The sequence below is a fragment of the Scyliorhinus canicula genome, chromosome 7, assembly GCF_902713615.1.
Source record: "Scyliorhinus canicula chromosome 7, sScyCan1.1, whole genome shotgun sequence".
Taxonomy (NCBI): domain Eukaryota; kingdom Metazoa; phylum Chordata; class Chondrichthyes; order Carcharhiniformes; family Scyliorhinidae; genus Scyliorhinus; species Scyliorhinus canicula.
Window position 1 is genome coordinate 64,518,018 of NC_052152.1, and position 27,512 is coordinate 64,545,529.

A 27,512-nucleotide genomic window follows, 5' to 3' on the forward strand; every position below is an offset into this window, starting at 1 on the left:
TTACAGCACTGGGTGCTGGTCCTCCTGGTGACACTCTCCGAGCTGACAGCCGCTCCCAATTTCTCCCAGACAACACTGGTTGCCTTGTGGCTGACCCTCCAAGACACTCAGGGGTACAGGGCATCCCGTCTGGCCTCTACCGCACCCAATAATCTGTCCAAGTCCCCGAATCGTGGGGCTTGTCTCACCGTGGGGTATCTGTGAGCTGAGTGGGGTTGGCTGTGCAGGAATGGTTTAATTGCTGCTCTCCCTTTTTCGCAGGGGACTGGCAAGCACAGCCCTAGCCAATCTGCCGCGGAATCATCATTTTCAGCGTGAAGCCTGTGGGGCCTCATTAAGTTGACCAATTACCATTTTATGACAATGAAGACCTCGCTAGTTCAAGCGTCGGGAAGAATGTGGCAGTTCCCACTCACTACCACACTTAAAACATTTTTGGTTAAATCAGGCGCGTAGTTTGGAACAAGGGGTATGTTCTACATAACATGTGTGTGTTTAGTGATTCATATACTTGATGGTTGTAGAGCATTGTCGTCCTAATCATGTGTAATTGTCTTACCTTTAATTTAATAAATAGTCTTTGATAATTGTTACACGACCACTGGGCTGGTTATTCTCACTTGACTCCTCACACCAACCATTCCAAAAAAAAATTAAACTATACAGCCCACGAACCAGTATTCCATGTTGGGATACCCTCACAGATACCGTCAGCGTGCTTCCTGACAGCTGGTAATACAGGTGATTCCATTATCAGTAGTGAACTTCCAAAAGTTGTCATTTGCAAATTGAGGGCCATTATCTGAAATTATTTCATCCAGCAACTCATAGGTGTAAATGACAGTCTGTAACACCTTGATTTTGGACACTGCTGTGGTTGCATGGAGTCTATTTCTAACCATCTAGAATAATCTATGGCCATGTCTTGATGCGGTAATCAATGAAGTCAAGCCCCAACTTCTGCCACGGGTCGTGTGGAAAAGTAGACAGTACCAGGTGTTCTGTGGGTGTTGGACTGTATATATGACAGTTCTGGCAGGAGAGGCTGTGCAGGAGTGGTTTAAGTACTGCTCTTCCTCGTCAGCAGGGTGTTGGTAAGCGTGGTCCCGGAGAATCAGCTGGCGGGACAATCATTTGCGGCTTGAAGCCTGTGGGGTCTCGATGGGCCAAATGGCCTCCTTATGTACTGTAGGGATTCTGTAAGAGGGCAACATCCGGAACTGACTATGTGATGCCCAGTCACCACACAGATTGCAGAGCTTGTGCTCGGCACTTAGCACTGCCTAGGTGACAACAACCTAATTGCAAAATGGTAACGGCACAGGCTCCTGTCTTTTCTACCAGTTTGGTGGGCTTTGACACGTGCAGGGCTACCACGTTTGGGCAAAATATGAGACCTTTTCTGACGCCTTGGTGTATCATGGTGCATCAAAGTGACAGGATGCACATTTTTGACCTCCTGTCAGTAAGGATTAGCTATTGGGATGGAGTGAAAAAAAGTGATTTGACGACTTCCTTTGATTTGTGTTAGTTGTGATCGTAACCTATTCACCCTGCAGCAGTATACCGTGGCAAAATGAAAAACATGTCAACGGCTCTCAACAAGTTGCAGAGGTCATGTTGAGCCTCTGGGTGTTAATGATCCTGTTACTAGCTGACCCCAAAAAACAAAGGAACAAATTGACTTGGATTTTCTGTTCCTCAGTAAGGAGATCCAAGGCTGCTCTGTACTTCAGAAAATGGTTGTGCCATGTCTCCCAGCAGCAAACTCTGTTGGCTTTCAAAGCTTGGAAATAGCCAGGATAGAAGCAGTGATTGCTCATAAAGTGCCACCATTGCTAACTTTCTTCACTGAGGCTGTTGCTGAGATGCACATATGAGCTGTCCACGTGGGGATTGTTGTCGCCGTGTGCCTTGGGTGTTCGTCATATGGCACCAACTGTTGAATATATTAGTGTCACCAACCCTGCTACCATGTTTGAGGAATAAGCTCTTGCAACGTGGAAATGTGGGCAGACTAGGGTATTTACTTGAAAACTGGTTCATTTACACTATTTACAGTATTTACAAGGTGGGTCACTGAGAAGACAGACCTCCTTTAGGAGTTGTCCGCCTGCTGTACGAGTATTTAGCACATGACTGACTGAGTCAGTACTGGATCATTAGGTGGCATGGCGGCACTGCTGCCTTGCTGCGCCAGGGATCCGGGTTCAATTGCAGCCTTGGGTGACTGTCGGTGTAGAGTTTGTACGTTCTCCCCGTGAGTTTTCTTTGGGTGGTCCTGTTTCCTCCCACAGTCCAAGGATGTGCAGGTTAGGTGGATTGGTCATGCTAAATTGCCCTTTAATGTCCAAAAGGTCAGGTGGGTGTTATAACCTGCCCGGATCCTATTGGTTGGTTATCTCATGTTCCTTGGGGGGGATGCAGCTGTATAAGTAGAGATGGCCAGTGCGGTAGCAGCTGGAGAGGGAACCAGCAGTGAACTGCTGGTACTCTGTACATATTGTTGCAAATAAAATTACTTTCTGTTTGACTCTACAAAGTCGTGCTGGATTCTTCGTGACCCTCACAAAAGCGGGGTTATTGGGTTACAGGGAAAGGGTGCGGATGTGGGCCGAGTTGGGGGGCTCTTTCAGAGCATCAGTGCAGACTCAGTGGGTCAAGTGGCCTCCTTCTGCACTGTAATCATAGATTAGCAGATCCATCCTGTCAACTCTTTATACTACAGTGTGTGACTTCCAATCTCAAATGTTCCAATAATTCCATCTTTTCATTTTCTTTCATTCTGATGCACAGTCACTGGGCTTTGCTCGCCTTGCAGCTTTTGTTGCTATTTTACTCAAAGCTTATAGGGGCTTTGGGCTAATGATGTCCGACTTTTCAATGGATCCTTTCATCACATTATATAGAGAGAAGGACAGCAAAATTCAATATATTTCCATTCTTCAATGCTGAAGCACGAATAAATGGATAGAGATTAAATTAAATGCAATCACAATAGGTTCAACCAACTAAGAGGCTTGTTCCTTTGTCTGACAAAGATGATATGTTTTGCAAACTTATATCTCTTTCAGGGAACATGGGGCACCATGTGAACAGGTTGAGCAATACGCTCAAAAAGCAGTATAATTTTAAGGCCTACATGTCTCTGGTCAACTGTTCTATCCATTCAATAACCTATTTGACTCCTTTTCCACATGAGACATTAAAACATTTTAGGGCTAAATGCTGTATTTTACTTTACATAATAATTAAGGGAAAGCCCCTTTTACAACCAAGACTGAGGGTAAGAAAATCATGAGTAACATTATTAAATTATCATTAAATAACTGTCTTAACAATACAGATTTTAATGTGTCTCATTCTCAATAGTCTGTAGACCTCTTTCTTTTGTCATTCTGTACTGTGGCAAATCAATAACGTGAAAATAAAAAAAAAGGGGAAGAAATAGATTACCTTATCTCACTTTACATTGTGATCCCCAGAGATTGGATTTTCACTGAATATTTTTGGTATGTTTTCATCAGTTATTAATACATTACATTCAACCTTAAATTCAGTTAAAAACCATCTGAATCGATTGACACTTGATATAAACTGATTTTATAATTATGATTTGATAAGTGTTCAATTTTACTTTACAAGGGTAGCGAATAATGTAATGATAGATTCAGATGCTTTTGGACAACCTTGACTTACGAAGATGCAATAATTTCAGTCAGTTCCCTGAGGATCAAAATAAAGGATGTTATGAATAGATTACCAACAATGGTTTTCTTCCTGACATTCGTAATATTCTTTTAACTTTGATGCTGAAAGGCAGTCTGGCTTCCCTTTATTTGAATAGAAGATGATATGCTTTGGAATGCCAATAAGGCAGGCGGCCCACGTGGGGGGCTTGATGGAGGCTTCGTTAGGGGGGAACCATAGGTTCGTCCCGGGGAACATGGATGGGGGATTTCGGGGATGGTATAGAGCGGGCATTAGACAGATGAGGGACCTGTTTATCGACGGAAGGTTTGCGAGCCTGGGGGAGTTGGAGGAGAAATTTGGGCTCCCGCCGGGAAACATGTTTAGATATCTGCAGGTAAAGGCATTTGCTAGACGGCAGGTGGAGGGATTCCCTGCGCTCCCCGCGAGGGGGGTGAGTGACAGGGTGCTCTCGGGGGTCTGGGTCAGGGAGGGGAAGATATCCGATATCTACAAGCTTATGCAGGAGGTGGAAGAGGCGTCAGTAGAGGAGCTGAAAACAAAGTGGGAGGGGGAACTGGGGGAACAGATCGAAGACGGGACATGGGCTGATGCCCTGGAGAGGGTAAATTCTTCCTCCTCGTGTGCGTGGCTTAGCCTCATCCAATTCAAGGTGCTGCATAGGGCCCACATGACTGGGACGAGGATGAGTAGGTTCTTTGGGGGTGAAGATAGGTGTGTCAGGTGCTCGGGGAGTCCAGCGAACCATGCCCATATGTTCTGGGCATGCCCGGCATTGGAGGAGTTCTGGAAGGGGGTGGCGAGGACGGTGTCAAGGGTGGTGGGATCTAGGGTCAAGCCAGGATGGGGAATCGCGATCTTTGGGGTTGGGGTAGAGCCGGGAGTGCAGGAGGCGAAAGAGGCCGGTGTGCTGGCCTTTGCGTCCCTAGTAGCCCGGCGAAGGATTTTGCTACAGTGGAAGGACGCGAGGCCCCCAAGCGTGGAGACCTGGATCAATGACATGGCGGGCTTCATTAAGCTTGAGAAGGTTAAATTCGCCCTGAGAGGATCGGTGCAAGGGTTCTTTAAACGGTGGCAACCTTTCCTCGACTTTCTGGCTCAACGATAGGGTACTGGGACAGTAGCAGCAGCAACCCGGGGGGGGGGGGGTGGGGGGAGTGTGATACATGTGATGTTACGGTATGGGGGGAATTGTGGGTGTTATGGGGTTGTTAGTTGCATATTACTGCTTGTTGCTATACTTGTTATATTTTTATATTTTCTGTAAAAAATTCCAATAAAAATTATTTTTTAAAAAAAAGGCAGGCAACCCACATTGAATGTGTTTGTCAGGTGAACTCTCTCTGGAGTTCTTACAGGTATCGGCCGTTCTTCCTGAATGGAAAGCTTGGACCTGAGGAGTAATTTTTTGCCCTCATCGACTTTTTACCTTTGGCCAAAAGTATCATTCGTTCTGCCCATTTACTGCATTAACAACAGTCTAAAGGAATGTCCAGCCCTGTAATTTCAATTCTTCCAGCAGCACGATCAGTTTACTCTGTTCCATCTGGGACCAGGAAGCAGCATATCTCGGATGATAGGGTTTCCAGCCTCATCACATGAAGAGACAGCGGGCAATAGGGCATCACTAGCACAGTCGATCACACAGTTGTTTCACAGCTCCAGGGTCCCAGGTTCGATTCCCGGCTTGGGTCACTGTCTGTGTGGAGTCTGCACTTCTCCCCATGCGTGCGTGGGTTTCCTCCGGGTGCTCCGGTTTCCTCCCACAGTCCAAAGATGTGCAGGTTAGGTGGATAGACCATGCTAAATTGCCCTTCGTGTCCAAAAAGGTTAGGTGGGGTTACTGGGTAATGAGGATAGGTTGGAAGTGTGGGCTTAAGTGGGGTGCTCTTTCCAAGGGCTGGTGCAAACTCGATGGGCCAAATGGCCTCCTTCTGCACTGTAAATTCTATGATTCTGTGTATGTCTGCCCATACTGACTGCCCCTCACACAGGAGGACGTTCTACCTCAGGGAGCTGCTAGCTAACCTGATCAGCTTCCAGTGCCATTAGAACAGTGGCCAGGACGAAAAGTAGTCCCCAGATTCAAAGTCCTGGAATCAGGACCAAGGAAGTCAGTCTGGTCCCACAGCAGGGAGAGGCGGTGAGGCCAGAGCGGGGGTAGGGAGAGAATGGTTGGGTCTTATGGAGAGACCATGGGGGAAGGGAGCACTAGTAAGGTAGACATTGTGGGGTTTGCTGGTCTGATGTGGGAAAGAGTCTGTTGAAGGCGGTATCTTCCCCTTCCCGCCCCAGGCCTCAGCGGGGTGACTTTGTGGGCACCCCCCCAGCCCTGATCTCTTCCTGCCAGTCTGAAAATTGGGCTGAGTGGTAAACACTGCTTAAGTGTTCATTAGTTGTCCATTTAAGGGCTTCAGTCTTGAGTAGCAGGCTCCAAACGCGGGCACGCACCACTCCTGCAGGACCTCCACAATGGACACCTAGTGGTGTCAAAGATGAAGATGCTAACCCGCAGCTACGCATGCTGACTAGGCATTGACGTGGATATAGAGATGGCCCAGCTTTGCACTCAGTGGTAGGAGCACCAGAGCTGCTGCCGGCGGCACCACTCCACCCATGGGAAAGGCCGGGCCATCCTTGGTCCCACTTCCACATAGATACATAGATTTTGCGGGACCTTCCAGGGAGCAATGTTCCTCGTAGTCGCCCACTCAAAGTGGATGGAGGTCCACAAAATGCAAAGTATGACAGCTCGAGCCACCATCGACAGGCTACGGTAATCTTTTAGCATACACGGAATACTGGAGGTGCTGGCCTCGGACAATGGGACAACTTTTCCGAGTATGGAGTTTGGGGTGTTCATGGCCGCGAATAGCATACGACACGTACATACTGCCCTGTACCATCCGGCGTTAAATGGGTTAGTGGAGCACAAAGTCCATATTTCTGCCCAGACCTGCCGGCAGGATTCTCTATTACGCCGGCCGGTCAATGGGGTTTCCCATTTTGGGGCTGCCCAAAGCCTTCGGGAAACCCCCAGGCTGGCAAAATGGAGAATCACGCCGGAAGAGATTCCCGCCCCAGATGTTCCAAAACGGAATGAAAAATCAGACCTCGAGGTCCTGGGAGACTCGTCTGGCCCGATTCCTTTTTTGCTACCGGACAACACAGCATCCTGACGGGGTCATTCTGGCCGAATTGTTGATGGACTGTTGCCTTCCTACATGTTTGAGTTTGGTTTTACAGGACATTGGTGGGAATATCTGCTAGGGACATGATAGAGGCGAGGCTGATGCAGGCCGGCGTACACCTTTGCATATCAATGCTGCAGGAGACCTGGTGTACATCTGCAACTTTGGCGAAGGTGTCACATGGATCCTGAGCAATAGGGTAGCCCAGATAGGACTGGTCTTGTATGGAGTAAGGGCACAGGGGCACAAATCGAATCGGCATGAGGATCACCTCCATGGGTACATCACTGAGATGCCAGATCCAATTCCGGAGGTTCGAGACCGAAAACACCCTCAGCTCGAGTTACCACCTCGAACCCAGCTGCCAGCGTTGGCCCTGGTCACACCTGCCGGGGAGCTGCCTATTTCGGAGATCAAGGACGCCGAGATGCCAGATGTGGTCCTGCTCAACCCTTCTTCCGAGACTGAGGTTGATATATTGCCACCACCGAAGTCCATTGTGTCGGCACCCAATGCCGGCTCCGTCCCGATAACGCTGCCGAGGTGCTCCACGGGGAAACAGCGCCCCCAGTTCAATACAGGCTTCCGGATGCCACATTGTCGGCCCCCAGGCTAAGATGACTAGGGGTTCCTTGGAACCGTCGGCAGATATGGACATGGACACACCTCCGGACATGGCGGGGGAGGGGTGTTAAAATGCTCATGGAGGTCACTGCACCAGGACTACCAGATTCCCGGTGTCCTCCACTGAATACGAGCTTCCCGGTAACGAGTGGGGACTAGATCACCAGTAAAAAAACGCGACCTGCATGCAGATCGTGAAGTGAGACCCTTTGCGGAGTGGACATCTTGTGTATTCTAAATTAACCTAAACTTTGTTTTCTACTTGCCTGTTCAATGTGTTCAACTTTAGCAGATTCCACAGATGGGAAAGGCAATAAACAGCTTCTAAATACTTGGAAAGTCCTCCAAAGGCTGTAGAATAGTGGGGAGAGTGGTGGCAGATGAAATAATGAGAAAGGAGGAACAGAACTGGCCTGTAATTTCTAGTATGGACCAGCACTGGAATTCTTTTCTGATGGTTGTAAAATGGGGCTTGTGCAAAGAGGATTTGCCCTATTTAGCAATTAATTTCATCCTTCCATCAAGATAGCAATGCATCAGGACTGGAAAGAGGCAATAGTTTCATTGTTGGGTACAGTACCATAAGATTTGAGAACAAAGGCAGGAGAATCACAAGACTTTATGGAAACTGGCGTGATAGGACTATTCAACAGTACTGTAGTCCAGGAAGATGGTCTGAGATTGTATTCAATAAAAAGTTACTTGATAACCTTTCCCGCATTGCTCTTCTATAGCAAGCCCTGACAAAATCCAATCTTACAGCTCATTTATTACATATCATTCTTCAGTTGCTCGGGTAGTGGTCTCCAAATAGTCAATTGTGATTGACAGGTCAATCCCAGGTTCTCGAAAAGTTGATTGCCGTTGGCTGCAAAACTGTGCCAAAAATGCAGGACACTCAGGGTTTTCATGATGAGGAGCGAATCAGCTCATTGCCTGCCGAACAACGATCAAAAATGCCGAGTCTCAGACAATGAGATTCTCGCAGAAGCCACAACTTAGAATAAGCTGGTTGAGACAAAATGATGAGCGAGGAGCTAGGGACCTCGAAGAGGACAAAAATCTACCATTCCTACCAGGAATGGGAAAACAAATTAATTTTTACAAATTTCAAAGACAAGACCAGGAGCGGATTTTCCGTTTCAGAAACTTGGGGCGCGATTCACCGCTGCCCACGCCGGTTGGGAGAATAGCGGGAGGGCCTCCCGACATTTTTTGTGCCCTCCCACTATTCTGCCCCCCCTCGCCCGACCCACATCACGAATCGCCGCTCGCCGTTTTTTACGGCGAGCGGCGATTCTCCGCGGCCGATGGGCCGAGCGGCCGGGCCTTTATGCCCGTTTTTTCACGGCAGCAAACACGGCTTGCTGCCGTCGTAAAAACGTTCGCTGGATGCCCGTTTGGGGCATCCAGAGGCCCGTTTTGGGCGAGTGCACCACCGTTGTGCTCGGGAGGGGACAGGCCCGCGATCGGTGCCCACCGATCGTCGGGCCTGCGTCCAAAAGGGATGCACTATTTCACCTCCGCCGCCCGACAAGATCATGCCGCCACAGCTTGTCGGACGGCGGTGGAGAAATGTGGAACCGTGCATGCGCGGGTTCCGTCAATGGCGTGATGACGTCACCCGCGCATTTGCGGGTTGGAGCCGTCATACAGACGGTCGTTAAGGCCGCGACGCCGTGATTCCCGGGGTCCCGCTCCTAGCCCCGATTGGGGGGGGGTAGAATTTGAGTCCCGGGAACGGGCGTGGTGGCAGTCTTTACGACTCTCCGCATTTGCGGAGAATCTCGCCCTAACTGTTGACGGTGGGACTGAATATGCCGACTTCCACCACAGCTAAATTGGCGCCGGTCCCAGAGCAATTCACGATCCGTTAATGAAGATCCACATGGCGCCACGTGGATCTCAGTTGATGCCAATGAAAAATAGTGTCCAATTTGCTGGGGTCGGGATTGCCACTCAAGAGGCTAACAAGCTCCAGCCACATATAACCACTTCACTCCCCAGACACTCACCACCCCTTCACCACTCCCTCATTCCTCATCGCCACACCCATCCGGGCTGTTCCCCCAGCACTCTGACCTCCGCACTGACCCCGTCGGTGCCCGGCTCCAAGGGGGCCTTTGGCCCCAGCACCTGTCCCTGCTGGCAAGAGTGCTGGGGTGGTGGAGTTGGGGTACCCATATGGCCTGTGTCACTGTGCAACCACAGGCTATGGTGGGGGGTGAGTGAGGCCGCAACATGGTGACTCCCTTGCAGGCCGCAGCAATGGTGATCTGTGCCTGGACACCCTGGTCGCGAGGGTATCACCCCAACCCCGAGGCCCACCCTCTGATGGCCCTCCACTACTCCCTCTCCCCGGCCCTGGCAGACACCCCCCTCTCCAGCCAGCCCTGAGAACGGCAAGACCGGCAGCCCACGGTTGGGCCCATGTCCTCTCTCTCCTTCAGAAGCCAGTGTGCCTGTTTCCCGATTTTTAAAACCATAAGTGAACCTCGTCATCCGGTAATTCCCCTGGGCAGGGGCGGAGCATCACGGGGTCCTGGAGAATACCGGATCGGGCTCATTAATAATATGTCAAAGGCTTTTACTGTATGTGTGGAGTAAAATGAATTGACACCTCTGTCGAGGCACCAGAACTGGGTATTCCGTCGGGCACCCGGCGCTGGTCACGATATTCGGCTCACGTCCGATTCTCATCCCAAGTGTGTTTCGTGATTCCGGTCTCGCTGGATGCAGAATCCTGCCCCATTTATCAGATTAGTCAACAGGGTGTAGCCTTGAGTAAAAGATGTAGGGCTGGATTCTTCACTGGCGGGATTTTCTGTTCCGCCGGCAGCGCACCCACGCTCGGATATTTCCCGATGGCATGGGGCTGCCTACAATGGGAAAACCCATTGGCTGGCTGGCGGGATGGAGAATCCCGCTGACAGCGGGGGTGTGCCGCGCCAGAAAACTGGTGCAGCAGGACGGAAAATTCCGTCCGTAATTTGGAAAGGCATCACAAAACAAAGCATGCAAAGTTTCAAGACAATTTCCCTTTAAACAATGTGATTCCGGTGAGGGAGGTAAGGGAGTTAAAGGGAATTTTGAAAGCTCAACAGTCACTCTTTTCAAAACCTGTGGCTTAAGGCAAGGGTATCAAAGATGCATCTTTTTGCATTAGTCATCTAATGGCGAACCAGAAGCTGGCAAAGTCATCAAGGAGGTTATGATGGTTGCGGCCGACACTTTGTTCAAAAACTTTAAAAATAAAGATGAAGCCATCAAAAGCATGCCACTTGGCACTTTAACAGCAGACAGAAGGGTGAATTGTTGTCCAAAGTCTTGTCTCAGTGAATGTACCAAGACTTATCAGGCTGTGAATGTTTCTCACAGCAGTTTGATGAATTAGTAGACATGATGCATATGACTCAGCTGATTGTATTAATTGGCATGGCATTCAAAGGCTCAACAACAACGGAGGACTTTTTCATTCTTTTGCCACTCAAAAAAGCAGACAAGAAGCGAGGATGACTATAACAAATTCAAAAGGTATGTAACTGGGAAAAGGATTCTGATCAAAAAATTGGTTTCAATCACAACCAATGGTGTGCCATCAATGCTGGGTGTCAATGCAGGCTTTGTTGCACTTTGCAGAAATGACCCTGAATTGCCCTCCTTTGCCACTTACCACTGGGTTATCCACCAGTAAGTTCTAGCGAGTGGGGCAGCACGGTGGCGCAGTGGGTTAGCACTGCGGCCTCACGGCACCAAGGTCCCAGGTTCGATCCTGGCTCTGGGTCACTTTCCGTGTGGAGTTTGCATATTCTCCCCATGTTTGCGTGGGTTTCACCCCCACACCCAAAAATGTGCAGGCTAGGTGGATTGGCTGCACTAAATTGCCCCTTAATTGGAAAAATGAATTGGGTACTCTAAATTGATTTTTTTAAAAGTTCTAGCGAGCAAGGATGTTGACTTATTTCATGTAATTACATTTTTGTCAAGGTGCCGAATTTGTCCCAGAGATCTGCAACACAGCTTGCTCGATGCTTGCACCAATTCTTCGTGCAGGTGTGAGGTGGTTAAATCGAAGAAAAGTCGAGCAAAGAATTTTGGATCTGTTCCCTGAAATTGTCACCTTTCTCAAATCAGGAAATGAGGTTGAGATGTACAGCGAGCTGCCAGATAATGTGCGGTTGCTAGACTTGCCTAAGAACAAAAGAGATTGAGAAGAATCGCGAACTGCAAGGGTGGGACAGAGGCTTGTCGTACATGATCAGTGCAACAAATGCATTCAAGTTGAAACTGGGCCTGTGGTCCTCTAAGTTAAAGAACAAAATTACTGAGCATTTCCCAGTTCTGGAGAAAATTCAACAGCAGGTCAAGCAGAAAGGGTTCTGTTGTACACGGAGACAAAGACTACACGAGAAGCCAGGCTGACAGGGTACAACCCACTTTATTCCACACTCGTCACAACAAACACTCCTCTCTACTCTCCACTCCCTGCAAGGTCGCCTTCCCTGAACTGCTTCCAGGTCGGGGTTTATATCCTGTGGGCAGCTCCTCCAATTGGAGGAAGCTCCGCTCCCTCATCAAAGAAAAAAAGAACAAAGAACAATACAGCACAGGAACAGGCCCTTTGGTCCTCCAAGCCTGCGCCGATCACGTGGCCTATCTAGACCAACCGCCTGTATCCTTCTGTACCCCATCTGTTCATGTGCCTATCCAGATAAGTCTTAAAGGTCGCTAACGTATCTGCCTCAACCACCTCACTTGGCAGTGCATTCCAGGCCACCACCAGCCTCTGTGTAAATAACTTCCCCCGCACATATCCACTGAACCTTTCCCCCCTCACCTTGAACTTGTGCCCCATTGTAATTGTCATTTCTGCCCTGGGAAAAAGCCTCCAACTGCTCACCCTATCTATACACCTAATTATTTTCTAAACTTCTATCAGGTCACCCCTCAGCCTCCGTCTCTCCAGGGAGACAATCCCAGTTTATTCAATCTCCCCTCATAGCTAATACCCTCCATACCAGGTAACATCTGGTAAACGTTTTCTGTACTGTCTCCAAAGCCTCCACATCCTTCTGGTAGTACGGTGACCAGAATTGGACACAGTATTGCAAATGTGGCCTAACCATCATTCTACATAACTGTAACGTAATTTTTGAGCTTTTATACTCAATGTCCTATCCTATGAAGGCAAGCCATATGCTTTCTTTACCACCATTTCCACCTGTGCTGCCACTTTTCAGGATCTGTGGACCTGCACGCCCAGATCTCTGAGTCTCTATGCTCCTGATGGTTCTGCCATTTATTTTATAGCTCCCACCTGAATTGGATCTACCAAAATTCATCACCTCTCATTTGTCCGTGTTAAATTCCATCTGCCATTTCTCTGCCCAATTTTGCAGCCTAATCTATATCTTGTTGTATTTCCTGACAATCTTCATCACTATCTGCAACTCTAGGACCTCTGTGTGTGCTAATAACATCCCTCAGTCTGCCCGTTGTTGCTCATATGGTCACTATGGGGACCCAATGTACTTCCAGCCACTTTGAGTGGGCATCACTAATATAAGGAATGTGGCCCCCTGAAACGGGCCGGCAAAGCCGATGTGTACACGGGACCAAGGCTTCCCAGGCCACTCCCAGTAATCCGTCATGGCCGACGATGGGGCCTTCTGGTGTTCCTGGTATGTGGTTCAATTTTGGACCACCCATTCGATCTCGGCATCTAGTCTGGGCCACCAAACTTAGCTGCACACCAACATTTTCATTTTGGCCACTCTGGGGTTCCCTGTTATGGAGGTCTTTCAACAGGGGTGAGCGTCCCTGTTAAAGAACTAAACTATTGAGCACTTCCCAAATCTGGAGAAAATCCAACAGCAGGACAAGCTGAAAGGGTTCTGTTGTAGATGGAGCAAAGACTGCACGAGAGACAAGGCAGGCAGAGTACAGCTCACCTCATCCCACACTAGTTATAATAAACACTCCCCTCCCCTCTCCACTCCCTGTAGCGTCTCCTTTTCCGAACTGCTTCCAGGTTGGGTTTATGTCCTGTAGGCAGCTCCTCCAATTCAAGGGAAGCTCCAACCCCTAGTCCCCTGAGTAGCTCATACTCTGAGGTGTAGGAGGAGAATCTTTCTCTGAACTCCTGCTGTTTCTGACTGTAAACCTGTTTCTGGACCCAGTGTGGCATTCAGTATGCTGGCTGCCTTTTACAGTCTTTGAAACCTGGACTATGGCAATGGATAACTGCTACGACCAGTTGGATGGAGGGCAAGTTGCTGCTACCAGTTGCTTGTAGGGGAGAGAGAGAAGAGAGCTTGCAGCTGTCACGCCTGGGACTCATACTTGTTACTCGCTGCCTTCCTACTTATTGGTTAGGAGTGGAGCATGGTGTGGATTTTGGTTGGCCTGCTGCTGGGCTGAAAGTGGAGGAGAACAGACTCGCTTTTGCAGTTTTGGACTGGATGGTGTCTGGAGACCGGATGCTGAAACTGTCAGAGCAGCAGGCAATGGTCCAATTGATTATGTGCACTGCTTTTGCTGATGTTGGTTTTATTTTATGGTTGGGGATTGTATTTTTGTTGTGTTTTGGGGTTTTTTGTGCCTAACGGCTTGGTGCTCGCTAGTTGCGGCCCTCCTGCTTCTGTGCAATAGGGGTTGAGGGGTCAAAGTAATGGCTTGGACCCCTGGCAATTAGGCCGAGCAACTGTTTATTGACATTTTACACCATTGTACGGAAGCCCTAGAGAAAGATAAAGATATTTTATCTGGACAATTTGCAAAGGTGTGGGCAGTCACTTTTCAGCACTTAAACCAAGAGGCAACTCCCTGTTGATTTTAAGGAAGTTACAATTAAGAGCTTTATAAGATTTTTATGTTTTGGCACTGGGTCTTTAACTTTAGAATTGAACTCAGGGGCCATCCCAGGACGGCACGGTAGCACATGGTTAGCACTGTTGCTTCACAGTGTCAGAGACCCAAGTTCTATTCCTGGCTTAGGTCACCATCCGTGCCATATCTGCACGTTCTCCCCCTGTCTGCATGGGTTTCCTCCAGGTGCTCCGGTGCCCTCCCACCCAAAAGTCCCGAAAGACGTTCTTGTTCGGTGAATTGGTTATTCTGAATTCTCCCTCAGTGTACCCGAACAGGCGCAGGAGTGTGATGACTCGGGATTCTCACAGTAACTTCATGCAGTATTAATGTTAGCCTACCTGTGACACTTATTATTATCCTATCCTGGAGTCTGCCTGACAATAAGGCCGGGTGGTTTAAATGATAGAGACTAAAGGAGGCAAGATTGTTTTATTGGGAGAAAGGTGCAAAGTGCTTATGCTTGGAGACAATGGCAGTTGCTGGCAGTTGCTCACAGTGGAAAGACTGGGAGTCTCCAAAATGCAAACGAGTGGTGAGGTAGCAGTTTGTTAACAGTCCATTTAATGTTTTAAACTCTCCACATAATTCCACGATGTAAGAATAGGGCTGTCAAGAATAGCTACCGGTAATTCAGAACAATGTCAAAAACAGCATCTCTATTTGGGTACAAGACACATGTGCTTCACATTATCATGATGGTGGGCCTTGAGATGGGAAAGGTACAGAGGGAGCCATTGTGATATTGGGTTATAGGCGTTTCTCAAGAATTGCTGAAAATTGTGGACAGTTGGTTAATTTGCCAAGACACTTGCGTTAGAGGGAGGATCTCCAGTAATACGCTCAATGTGAAGGCCAGTTCTAGGTTTAGAATTCACCAACTGAGAAAGAAAAACAACTGAAGTCAACCCTTGGGTGCTAAAAATCATTTTGGACTGATTCTGGGAGAATGTAATGTCTACTTAAAGGAAAATGTAATCGGACAGTGGAATTTTGTTTATGCTAAAAATAAGAAGGTGATACTCCATTATTTAATTCAAAATGTAATTTCCCTAAAAGATAGAGTTTAGACAATAGTGTTTTTAGTCTGTTGTAATAAGTGTCTTAAAATGTAAACTCGTCATATCATTCTTTCAGCTATTAACTGTAAGATTGAATTCCTTTTTAAAAGTTAGTAGTTTGCATAGGGATCATATCAAAGGACCATTGTGTTTTCTATTTATTTTCACTGTCTATCACCATGTCTGTTTATGTTTGCTAGTAAGGCATTGTTGCAGATTAAAGGGTAATGGAAAGGGTTGAAAGAGAACCAAGCATTCACATTAGAGAAAGATACAGAAAATAATGTAGTTTTACCAATTATAAGCAAATGAACAGTTCATTGGTCACACGCAGTCATTAACAACCCTTTGAAAAAAGTGTTTTTACCCCTGAAGGGTCAGCCTAGGTAGAATCAAATAGCCAGAGTTATATCTCAACGTTATTGTAGGAATCCCTTCAAGCAATAGATTTTTCAGCAAGTCTCAAAGTTGGTTACTTATGGTTTTCTTACCAGGTGATGACCTTTTCATTGCAAGTAGACCTGGAATAGGAAACAGACTGGGACACTTTTAAGATGTAACAGCTTTTAAGTTTAAAAAGTTATGGGTCGACTGACTTTGCTGCTACGGGTATCTTGTAACTTATGTTCCATGTAGACTAACCAGTAGCTCTCTTGTTCATGAGATAAAATTACTTGTGACCTGTTGTCAGTTTTAGTCACATGATCAACTGCTATTGTTTACCCAGAATGGTTTGAAAATCAGAAATCATTGCTACACAATGGGACTTTTATAATGGCCATTCACACTGACCCATGATTAACTGGTTTCCGCAGTTTCGTTTGTTAAATATTGAGCTCAGATCGTGGGTTGAAGAGTCTACAGATTTTAGATTTTGGTGAACCACAAACAATAGTGGATGCAAGTCCAAAAGATGGATATTATCTTAGTATGACTATTTAAAGGGAACTTTCTGAAGACTTGAGGTAATTATGTGAAAATTACAAAAGGTACTTCACCTCCTGGCAGCCATAAAGAGACAGTTCCAAAAAGTTCCATCCAAATGCAGTCTATGTGTAAATTTATGAGTAGGTCATGGCAAAGGATTGAGTAATCTAATGGTTTAACGTAATGGAAATAATTTTTAGTTTCCCTGCCTGGGCAATAACACAATGGAGAAAATTTTCTGTCAATTAAAATTCTTTTAATTTTCATCCCATTAATTTCTTTCTATAAAAATCAGACATTTCCATGAGGTTACTATCAATGAAGTGACTTTGAAAGTAACCCTGTGTCCTTTACAATAACACAACCCAAGATGTATTCAAATCACACAGTTAACAAAATAAAGCATTCCATGGTACTTTACAAGAGCATTATGAAGTAAGATATGACACTGTTTCACTGAAGGTGATAGTTGGACAGATGGATAAAAGATTTGTCAAATATGTAGGTTTTAAGGAGTGGCTTGAGGAAGGACTTCCCGAGCTTAATGTCTCAGCAGCTAAAGTCATATTAACTAATGGTAGAACAGTTAAAATAGGAGATGCTCAAGAGGCCAGAATTGTATGAGCACTGATACCTCAGAGGGTACTGGGGCTGGAGGAGATTACAAAGAGTGGGCAACACCATGTATGGAAGTCCGCGCACGCGCCGGTGCGTCAGCGGCTGCTGACGTCATACTGGCGCATGCGCAGGGGGGGTCTCTTCCGCCCCGGCCATGGTGAAGGCCATGGCAGGGCAGAAGAAAAAGAATGCCCCCACGGCACAGGCCCGCCCGCTGATCGGTGTGCCCTGATTGCGGGCCAGGCCACCGAGGGGGCACCCCCCGGGGCCAGATCGTCCTGCGCCCCCCCAGGACCCCAGCGCCCACCCGTGCCGCCAATCCCGCCAGCACCAGACGTGCTTTGATTCCCGCCGGCAGGAACGGACTGTCAGCGGCGGGACTTCGGTCCATTGTGGGCCGGGGAATCGCCGGGGGGGGCCCGCAGACCGGCGCAGCGTGGTTCCAGCCCCCGCCGATTCCCGGGTGGCGGAGAATACGGGCCACGGCGGGGGCGGGATTGACTCCGGCCCCAGGCGATTCTCCGACCCCCCGGGGGGTCGGGGAATTCCGCCCTAGGTCTGTGAGTATAGGAGTGAATATTGAATAAGGAGTTGGGCAGCAGGGTATTTCACGATATATAGTTTACTTTGCGACTTGGATTCAAACCTATTCAATAATAAATGTAGCTACAGTCTGCTCTTCCCCTTGAGAGCTTACTGGTGGTGACTTAACCTGAGGGTCACCACAACTCAGGTGAGGGGTGAGGTTGAGAAGGCTTGAAGTTGAGGTTATTCATTAATAACCTCAGCCGATGCAGCACTTGAACCCACACTGTTGTCATTGCTCTGTATCACGTCAGCCAACTGAGCTAACCAACCTCAACAACAATGATATAATAGAGTTAGATGATTAGCCATGATCATAATGAATAGCAGAGTAGGATCAAAGAGCTGAATGGCTTGCTACTGCTCTTATTTTCCATCTTTCTATTCAAGGTCTTTCTGAAATTTAGACTTTTGTTTTGGTACATTATTCCTTCTAGACTTGAGATGGTTTTCTCTTGAAAGATTGTCCACCTTCTCTGCAGACATGTATCACTTCAGGTTCAAAGCAAAAGGCGTGCCAAGCGTTTAGAGCAATCCAGCAGTTATTTCACTTCAGCAAGCAGGAGAGAGAGGTATACTGTTCCATTACTTCCAAGATCTAAACACTTCTGCCAAGTTCTCTCAGAAAGCATTAAGCTGGAGCTAATCACTGATCATTTTCTGGCAGAACACTGTCCATAGCCAACCCACCAGTTGCCAGTTAACCAATTGAACCAACTTCCTCCAAGACTGATTCCGCAAATCCACTCAGAGCTGAGGAGCATGGCTTCTCCTCTGCCAAACGCAAAACCGGGGAACACAATGTCCTGGCAAACAGACTGTTTCAACTTTGAGTCTTCTGCTTAAAGGCACACCCTGCATTTGCACCCATGAAACAAAATAATAAAATAACACAAAAGAAATGGGAACAAAGGAACAGTTTCATCAGTCTTGGCAGATGTTGAGAAGCTGCTCAATCTACTTGACAATGTTGTTTTCCATGGAAGAGACAAAATAGACCATGATCAGTGGCTATCAGAGGGGTTCATTCAACACAAACACAACACATTTGGGGCAGCAGGGTAGCATGGTGGTTAGCATAAATGCTTCACAGCTCCCGGGTCCCAGGTTCGATTCCCGGCTGGGTCACTGTCTGTGTGGAGTCTGCACGTCCTCCCCCTGTGTGCATGGGTTTCCTCCGGGTGTTCCGGTTTCCTCCCACAGTCCAAAGATGTGCGGGTTAGGTGGATTGGCCATGCTAAATTGCCCGTAGTGTCCTAATAAAAGTAAGGTTAAGGGGGAGGTTGTTGGGTTACGGGTATAGGGTAGATACGTGGGTTTGAGTAGGGTGATCATGGCTCGGCACAACATTGAGGGCCGAAGGGCCTGTTCTGTGCTGTACTGTTCTAATCTTCTAATACATACAAAATAATTTTAATTTTCAACTAGGACAAATGCATTTTCGTGGCATCTAAAATGGATTTTCTAGGATATAGTGACAGCAGCTGGAGTGAAGCTTACATTTATTATTTTGGTCCATTGACCATAATTAGAATGTGCCTTTAAGCAAAAACCTCAAAGTTAAAGCAGTCTGCTTGTCCTTCATGTTCTCTGACCCCATCTGATGTGAAAGAGTTGGCATCATTCCTTAGTGACAACTTTTATCACAAATTCATTCCTAAGTGCAAAGAGACGTTTTTGAAAGCTGCTGTTCAAAGATACACAATGGACACACAGCAAACAACATTTGTCATTTTAAAGGTGGAAATAGTACCTTCACCAGTCCTTGTGCATTTCAAAACACATACAGAAATGTATGTTACACCAGATGTGTCAGGAAGTGCAATTGGAGCTTGGCCTCACAATACATTGAAGAAAGTGAATGACTAACCATTTGCACTTTTTGTTGGTTTTTGGAAACCGAAAGCAAATTCTCCACTGGAGGGTGGGAAACACTACTCTGTATCAATACTTATGAACAGTGATCCAGGTTTAGATTAGATTTAGATTTGTTGTCACGTGTACCGAGGTACAGTGAAAAGTATTGTTTTGCACACAGTCCAGGCAGATTGTTCCATACATGAAAAACATAGGATATATGATAAATATACAATGCAAATACATAGACATCGAGAGAAGCATATGGAGTGTAGCACTACTCAGAGGAGAAGATGTGTGGAGAGATCAGTCCAGTCCATTAGACAGTCATTCACGAGTCTGGTAACAGTGGGGAAGAAGCTGTTTTTGAATCTGTTAGTGCACCTTCTCAGATTTTTGTATCTTCTGCCAAATGGAAGAGGTTACAATAGAGAACAACCCAGGTGGGAGGGTTCTTTGATTATGTTGCCTACATTCCCCAAGGTAGTGGGAGGTGTAGACAGAATCAATGGATGGGAGGCGGGTTCGCGTGATGGACTGGGCTGTGTTCACGATTCTGTCTAGTATCTCTATGGTAGAAAGTGCACTCTCTGAGACGATCACTACATTGATGTGGAGATGCCGGCGTTGGACTGGTATGAGCCAGTAAGAAGTCTTTCAACAGCAGGTAAAGTCCAACAGGTTTGTGAACCTTTAACCTGGTGTTGTAAGACTTCTTTCTGTGATCACTGCATTGTTAGCCATGTCAGGATTTGGTCATCGGCAGGTGGTCAAATCATCTTCGCAAGAACAACTTCAAAGATGAGTACCTCACAGGTTCACAAAACCGAATGGATACATGCTTAGCCATATTACCATCACAAACAGCACTAGATCCTTGCTTCCGGATCTACCTGGCTTACAACACCTTGCAAGATCTAACAAGTTTTCACGAGGCATTCCGTTGTGAATCCCGCCCATTGTGGGTGGGATCACTTTTTGGAAAATCTGATTATTAGAGCAAAACAGCTAGTCTCACTCCAACATGCAGTTTCTCGGGGCACTTGAGGTATTGGGATCGATTCCCTTTGCCTCGGAGACTTCAGGTGAGTGCCATTCAATACTGGTTTCCACAAAGGGGGACCAGATGGAATGGCATTTGTGGGTGTCTCCCAGGGGATTGGAGGCCCCCAGGTGCATGCCGTTTGGGCAGGGTGGTGCCCTAACACTGCTGTGCCACCCTGGCACTGCCAATGCATTCAGGTGGCAATGCCAGCCGGCAGTGGCGCTGCCAGGGTTCCAGGATGGCTTTGCCAAGCTGGCAACTAGCATTTTATGAAATGCAGCGATCGGCCAGGGTACCCTACATGGGTGTTGGGGAGAGTGAGGGGGGGCTCGGGGACCCCCTGACAGTGAGTTGGGGCTTGGGTTGGGGGTCATGTCGGGGGCTCCAGACATCGGGACATAAGTTCAAAATGGAGTCCCAACCTCTCACTACACAGAGGAGTTCTGGCGAATAGAGCTTCTCAGTGCAGAAAATGGGGCTCAATTCGGCCTTGGCCATGCGTTCCCCACTGAGGCCCCCTGTCTGACCTGAGTGTCGTTTGATAGAGTTGTGTTTCTCGGTGCTACCAGCGCCGTGAAACATATGGCTAAACGTGCTTGCTATGGGACTTTGTTCTCATTTGTTGAAACGCGCCCCTCATGATTACGGTGATTTGATATGTGACCATGAGGCTTGTTGTGTAAGGAGTTTAGGACAGAATTGGTGACAGATAGCAAATTGCAGAAAAAAAGCCAGGACCTAAAAACAAAGTGGCCTTGTGAAATGGAGGAAGAACCGGTCCCAAAGTAGAGTATACAATGAGTTCACATTATTTGATGACAAGTGTATGCATGCGGAACGAAAAAGGGTTACAGCAACATGTATTCCATCTTGATCTCGAGGACGTCTGGGTGTTGTTAAGATGGAAAAATGAACCTGTGAACTAGTCTTGTAGCCAGTATTAGATTGCTGCAACTTGTACACTCATTTAAATATCTGTTCAACCATGTCCCACACCTTGGCCTCAAGCCCATGGCAATAACTACAAAGCGTTTTTTTTGGATAAATGCAAATAGCCCCAAGGAATCAACAATTTTTGCTTATCGTCTACAGAGCAAATCACCAGAAATTTCTGCAGCAAATTCCGTAGCCACCACATCAGTCATTGACATTCAAGACCAATAGTTTACAAAATAGAGACTATCATTAATGAGAATGTACTGCAGCTTGTTTCCAGTCGGTTCACAGAGTTCCAAATAAGCTATGGGATTCATCACCATCTAACATTGTGATACAACTGGCATCAAATAGTGGCATTGAATAATTAAACAGACTGGTCAAGGACAGTCTGAAAGCTTGTATATCAGGGGCAAAAACATCTGAACAACCCATCCATATCCTACTTCACAATTATTGGTAGCCATGATGTGGAGATGCCGGCGTTGGACTGGGGTGAGCACAGTGAGAAGTCTTACTGTGGTTAAACCAGGTTAAAGTCCAACATGTTTGTTTCAAACTCTAGCTTTCGGAGAACTGCTCCTTCCTGAGCAGTGGTGTTTAACCTGGTGTTGTAAGACTTCTTACTGTGCTCACAATTATTGATCCAGCCCACGTTCTCTGACCAGAAAGACACTGGGTAAGCGTATGACTGGTCATTACTGGCACTTGCTTCTGACCATTCTGATGGTCGTCTTTGTGTGTTGGTGTTTGCAGGATTGAGGCTAGGAGGCCATGGACATTCAACAAACTAAGGAGCTTTACTAAGGAGATGTGTTCAGTACAGGTTGAAGCACTGCGCAAATACCCTCGCAAATGGTAGATAACGTCACCTTCAATGATATCATGCATGCATTATCTTAAAGTGCTCTATTCAGCTTCAATGCTGCTGATAAGAAATCACGATAAATACATACTGCCTCCCTCTTTAAATCAAACGTCACCAACACATTAAACAAGTATAACACAAACAATCAACTAACAACAATAGTCAATAAGTCAGATGATTTGGAGGTCATTCTCTGTATGGTTGTCAGTGAACCTCAGCCCTCTGCTTCTTCGCACTTGCTGTAACTTTTGGTGGGTCTTTGACTCGATGTGAATGTCATCAGCGGATGTTTAATCGGAATGGATATTTTGATTTGAGATTGACTCGGTTCTTGATTTGCAAAGTGGGTGGGGAGGGATGCCCGACACGGATCTGAGCGGTCTGGTTAAATGGCGGGAAAGGCCAAAATTGGGATTCGCGGTGGGCACAAATCAGTTTGCTATCTAACCGGCCCGTTACCGATGGCAAATTCCAGATCACGCCCAAATGTGATGAGCATATCATTAACCCTCACTTGTATTCAATTCCATCTCATTAGTGAGATTGATCAAGTGGACGTTGCTCTCAGAACCAGAATTTGTTACCGATCCCGAATTGTCCTTGAACTGAATGGTTTCCTTGGTCATTTCAGAGGGCAGTTAAGAGTCAACCACATTGCTGTGGGCCTGGAATCAGATCCAGATCAGACTGGCAGATTTCCTTCACTATGGAACATTAGTAAACCAGATAGGTTTGTATAACAATTGATAATAGTTTCATGGTGACCATTTCTGAGACTATCTTTCAATTCCAGATTTCACTAATTGAATTGAAATTCCAACAGCTGCCATGATGGGATTTAAACCCATGTCCCCGAACATTACTTTGGGCCTCTGGATTACTCATCCAGTGATATTTCCACCACACCAATACCTCCCCCATTTTAGAAAAACTTCTGAAGAAAACTCTTGTAATATAGAAACTGGTGTGTCATCTCTGTATATCCCCGAGGCATAAAAACACAGCACTATCTAGCAGAGAATAATACTGGAAACTACTAAAGCTTGACTAAACTCAAGTTTGAACGGTAATTTTTACCAGCACCGGTTGCACTTACAATCATGGAGATGCTGTAAAATAGACAGCTGAATCTTTCTCCTGCTGCTACTTGTAATGGTGAAAATTAAACACCCGCTGATAATACAGCTCATTTTTATATAGATTCATTTCATTTCAGGAAGCCAATTATTAAAACTAACAGATTACAAATTGAAACATGATAACTGGCAATCATTAAATAATTAATGGCCCAGGTGTAAACATTTGTTTCTTCTTTACAAATTATTAGACATTACTTATGAAATTGGTGTAGTACATTTTATCAATGCAGCATTTATAAGGCCATATATTGGTGACATAGTTGTGCATTTTGTGGGATGGTAACTGAATACAGCTCAAATCCAGGGTGGATATGAATTTAAGGCAGCAGTTGTAGATATGGGAATAGACAGGTTACCCCAGCTTTTCTACACAGGAAGGTCTTGAATGGCCCTTGTGGCATTCAGATTATTTTGTAAAATGTTCAGATTCCCGGCCTATCTGTGTGCAGTTTGCATGTTCTCCCCGTGTCTGCGTGGGCTTCCTCCGGGTGCTCCGGTTCCCTCCCACAAGTTCGAAAGACGCACTTTTAGGTGAATTGGACATTCTGAATTCTCCCTTAGTGTACCCGAACAGGCGCCTGAGTGTAGCGACTAGGGGATTTTCATAGGAACTTCATTGCAGTGTTAATGTAAGCCTACTTGTAACAGTAATACTTGTAACATTAATAAAAGATTATTAGATTAGATGTGTGGAACTGTGCTATATCAGTCACACCCTTTACAATAATTATCTAACTGTGGGCAGAATCAATTTACATACCCTACCCCAATATACCCCCTTACCCATCTTAACCCCTCAATCACCCTATCCCCTCATTGCCTTACTCTTTCATCCAATGTCCTTACCAACCTCTACCCCTTCACACACCAACCTTCTTTCCATAGTTTTTCAAATAAGCTGTGGGACATTTAAACTCTTAATTGGACATGACAACTATTGCTGTAAAAAAAAGGAGCATAGTTTCTGTGCATATTCTCAGCTGAGGTCTAACCAATGTCTTGTACAAGTTCAACATAATCTCCTTGCTCTTGTGCTCTGTGTCCCTATTAATTAAGCCCAGAAAGCTAGATGTTTTATTAACTGCTCTCGCCACCTGTCCAGTGGTCAATTTAGGGGCCAAATCACCTACCCTGCACATCTTTGGCTTATGGGTGTCATGGGAATGTCCCTTTAAGAAATGTTTTTGTCGTATCACATGATTTTAGTGATGTCATTATGTGGATGGAGCTGGGCTGTGGCTCTGAATTTTACTTCTGCTTTGAGTTTGACTGGTTTTGTATTGCACAGGTTGGAAAGAAGTGTCTCTCTATCTTCAGTTTAATATTTTTTCCAGATTACTGGATAATTTAAGAGTGATAACTCTTTTCTGGAAGGAATTCAAACCTGCTGTTTTGGAAAGGAAACAGGTATATCCATATCAAATCTTCAAGACAGTAAGAGTGCCGTGTGTTGGACCACACCTTTGAAAACGGGTTTCTAGTTTATCGGATTTTGTTATTAAATTGGAACAGTTAAAGGAGGAAATTTATTAAGGGTGATACATAGGTTACTGTCGCTGAGGTATTTATGTTTGCAGTTGACAAAAATGCTTACTGTGTGTTTTTATAAAAATGTTAAATAAATTTGTAGAATAAAGCTTGATTTTGATTAAAAGTGCTTAAAGCCTCTGTTGAATAACACCTGAAAGGCAGGCCCTTGTGCTCATCGTAACCAAAATTGATAAGCAGTTGTATGTCAGGTGATATACTTTGGAGTTTTCTAAACCCTGGCCCATAACATGGGGGTGAGACCCACGCAGACATGGGGAGAATGTGCAAACACCACATGGACAGTGACCCGGGGCCGGGATCGAACTCGGGTCCTTGGTGCTGTGAGACAGAAGTGCTAACCATTGCGCCACCATGCCGCCCATCCTACCATTTTCAATGATCTATGCAAATATACACCAGGTCCCTCTGCCCCTGCAGTCCTTTAAGAATTTAACCTCTTATTTTATATTGTTTGCCCATGCACTTCCTATCAAAATGAATCACCTCACACTTCTCCACATTGAACTCCACCAACTTGTCTATGTCATTTTGAAGTTCTACATTGTCCTTTTCACATTATACAATACTTCCAAATTATGTGTCATCTCAAACTTTGAAATTGTCTTCAGCACAATTTCAAGATCTAGATCATTAATATATATCTTGGGAAAAGCAAGGGTGCTAATACTCAATATTAGGCTCCAAGTTTCTTATGGTCGTTCATTTTTTCCCAGTTTAAACAATATACTATTACGAGTAAGGCTTGGATTGAAGTCATTCCTTCATTTAATGAATTATTCCACCTAATCACCTCACCATTAGACTGTGTGGATAATGAAAACTGAATCTGTAATAACTGTAATGATTGTTCAGTAGCCTCTTGAAAGTCCAGACCCGGAATAGAATATTGTCTCACTGCTCATGCTGACAAGGTCAGTATACAGTCTTCTCCAACAAACACATTTTTCATTTAGGAATTACAAGCTTTGGTTTGTATCAATTGTGCAACCATCTGGGAGCTGGAATTGTATCCAGGCAGATGGAGTACTGATGGTGTTTTTTAAATGGCTATTAAAGATCTTAATTAAGATGAGCTGAGGAGACCACAGCCAGAACTTTCCTTGAATTACCATCTGTTTCGGGGCAGATTTGGCAGAAAACAGAGGAAATGGGGCTTTAAAGGCTACGGCCTTAAATTCATCACAAAGGAAATGTATCTGAATTTTCCTCAAAAAAAGACGTCAGATATCTCTGAAGCTTGCCACAATCCCAAATTTCCATTTGGCTCAGGTGCATAGCTAACCCTTCATTGCAAATAATTATATCAGCGGTGGTAATAAATGACGTTGAATAAATGGGACCGGTTTAGCTCACTTGGCTAGACAGCTGCTTTTTGACACAGAACAAGGCCAGCAGCACGGGTTCAATTCCCATACTGGCTAAGGTTATTCATGAAGGCCCTTCGTCTGAGATGTGGTGATCCTCATGTTAAATCACCACCAGTCAGCTCTCTGCTCGCCCCCCCCCCCCCCCCCCCCCACCCCTTCAAAGGGGAAAGCAGCCTCTGATCATCTGGAACTATGGTGACGTTACCAAATAAATGACTTGAAATCTCCCAGAGGCAGATAGAAAATTCAGAAAACTATTCTGTGTGGTCCAAGGAACCCATTAAGATAGAAGTCTACATTTTCCCTGGCATCAAACTTCCAAAAATTGAATGCAGACATAGAAATGGACTCGCAAATTTATGTGATCAAGCTATCTTTACTTGAAACAACACATCAACACGTATTTCCAACAAATATATTCCCCTATTCACAGCTATTTCTTAACAATGTGTCTATCCTTTGTGCTAGCAACCTTATTTATTCCAGTTCCTAAAGAATAAGATGACACATTATCAGTGCGGAAGCAGATCCCCAGAATGCTGAGGAAGGAAAAGATTTGAAAGTTACATTGAGATTATTTTCAGTTGATTGATGATACAACAAGAAAGCAAAAAAAAAAAAACCACAGGAACCAATTCTTAAACATATTTACATAAAATTCAGATGCATATGGGTATTAGAGATTACAAAGAAAATTGAGGTGCATAAGATCTGAACTTTTGCTTCCTTGCTGCCTCATTTCTTTCTTTACACTTTTCATGGGATGTCAGTGTCGCTGCTAAAGTCAACATTTGTTGCCCACTCCTAATTGCCCTTGAACTGCTAGGCCATTTTTGAGGGCAATTGAAAGTCAACCACATCACTGTGGGTCTGGAGTCTTATGAAGGCCAGACTAGGTGTGGATGGCAGATTTCATTCCCTAAAAGACATTCAGGTGGACAATAACACTATTCTGCAGGAGCTATACTGCCACCTTTTCCCAGCTTGCTGAGACGTCCATGATTTTCTACTAGAAGCGACGAGCAACTTGTGCATTCAAATGGCATGATCTGTGTCCATGATTTCTTCCTCATGAGTGACCCAGAAACAGACCCCAGGTAGAACGTCATACACCACAACTTTCAACTCTGAGAAGTCTCAGCAATTGGTTATATCAGAGTCAAAG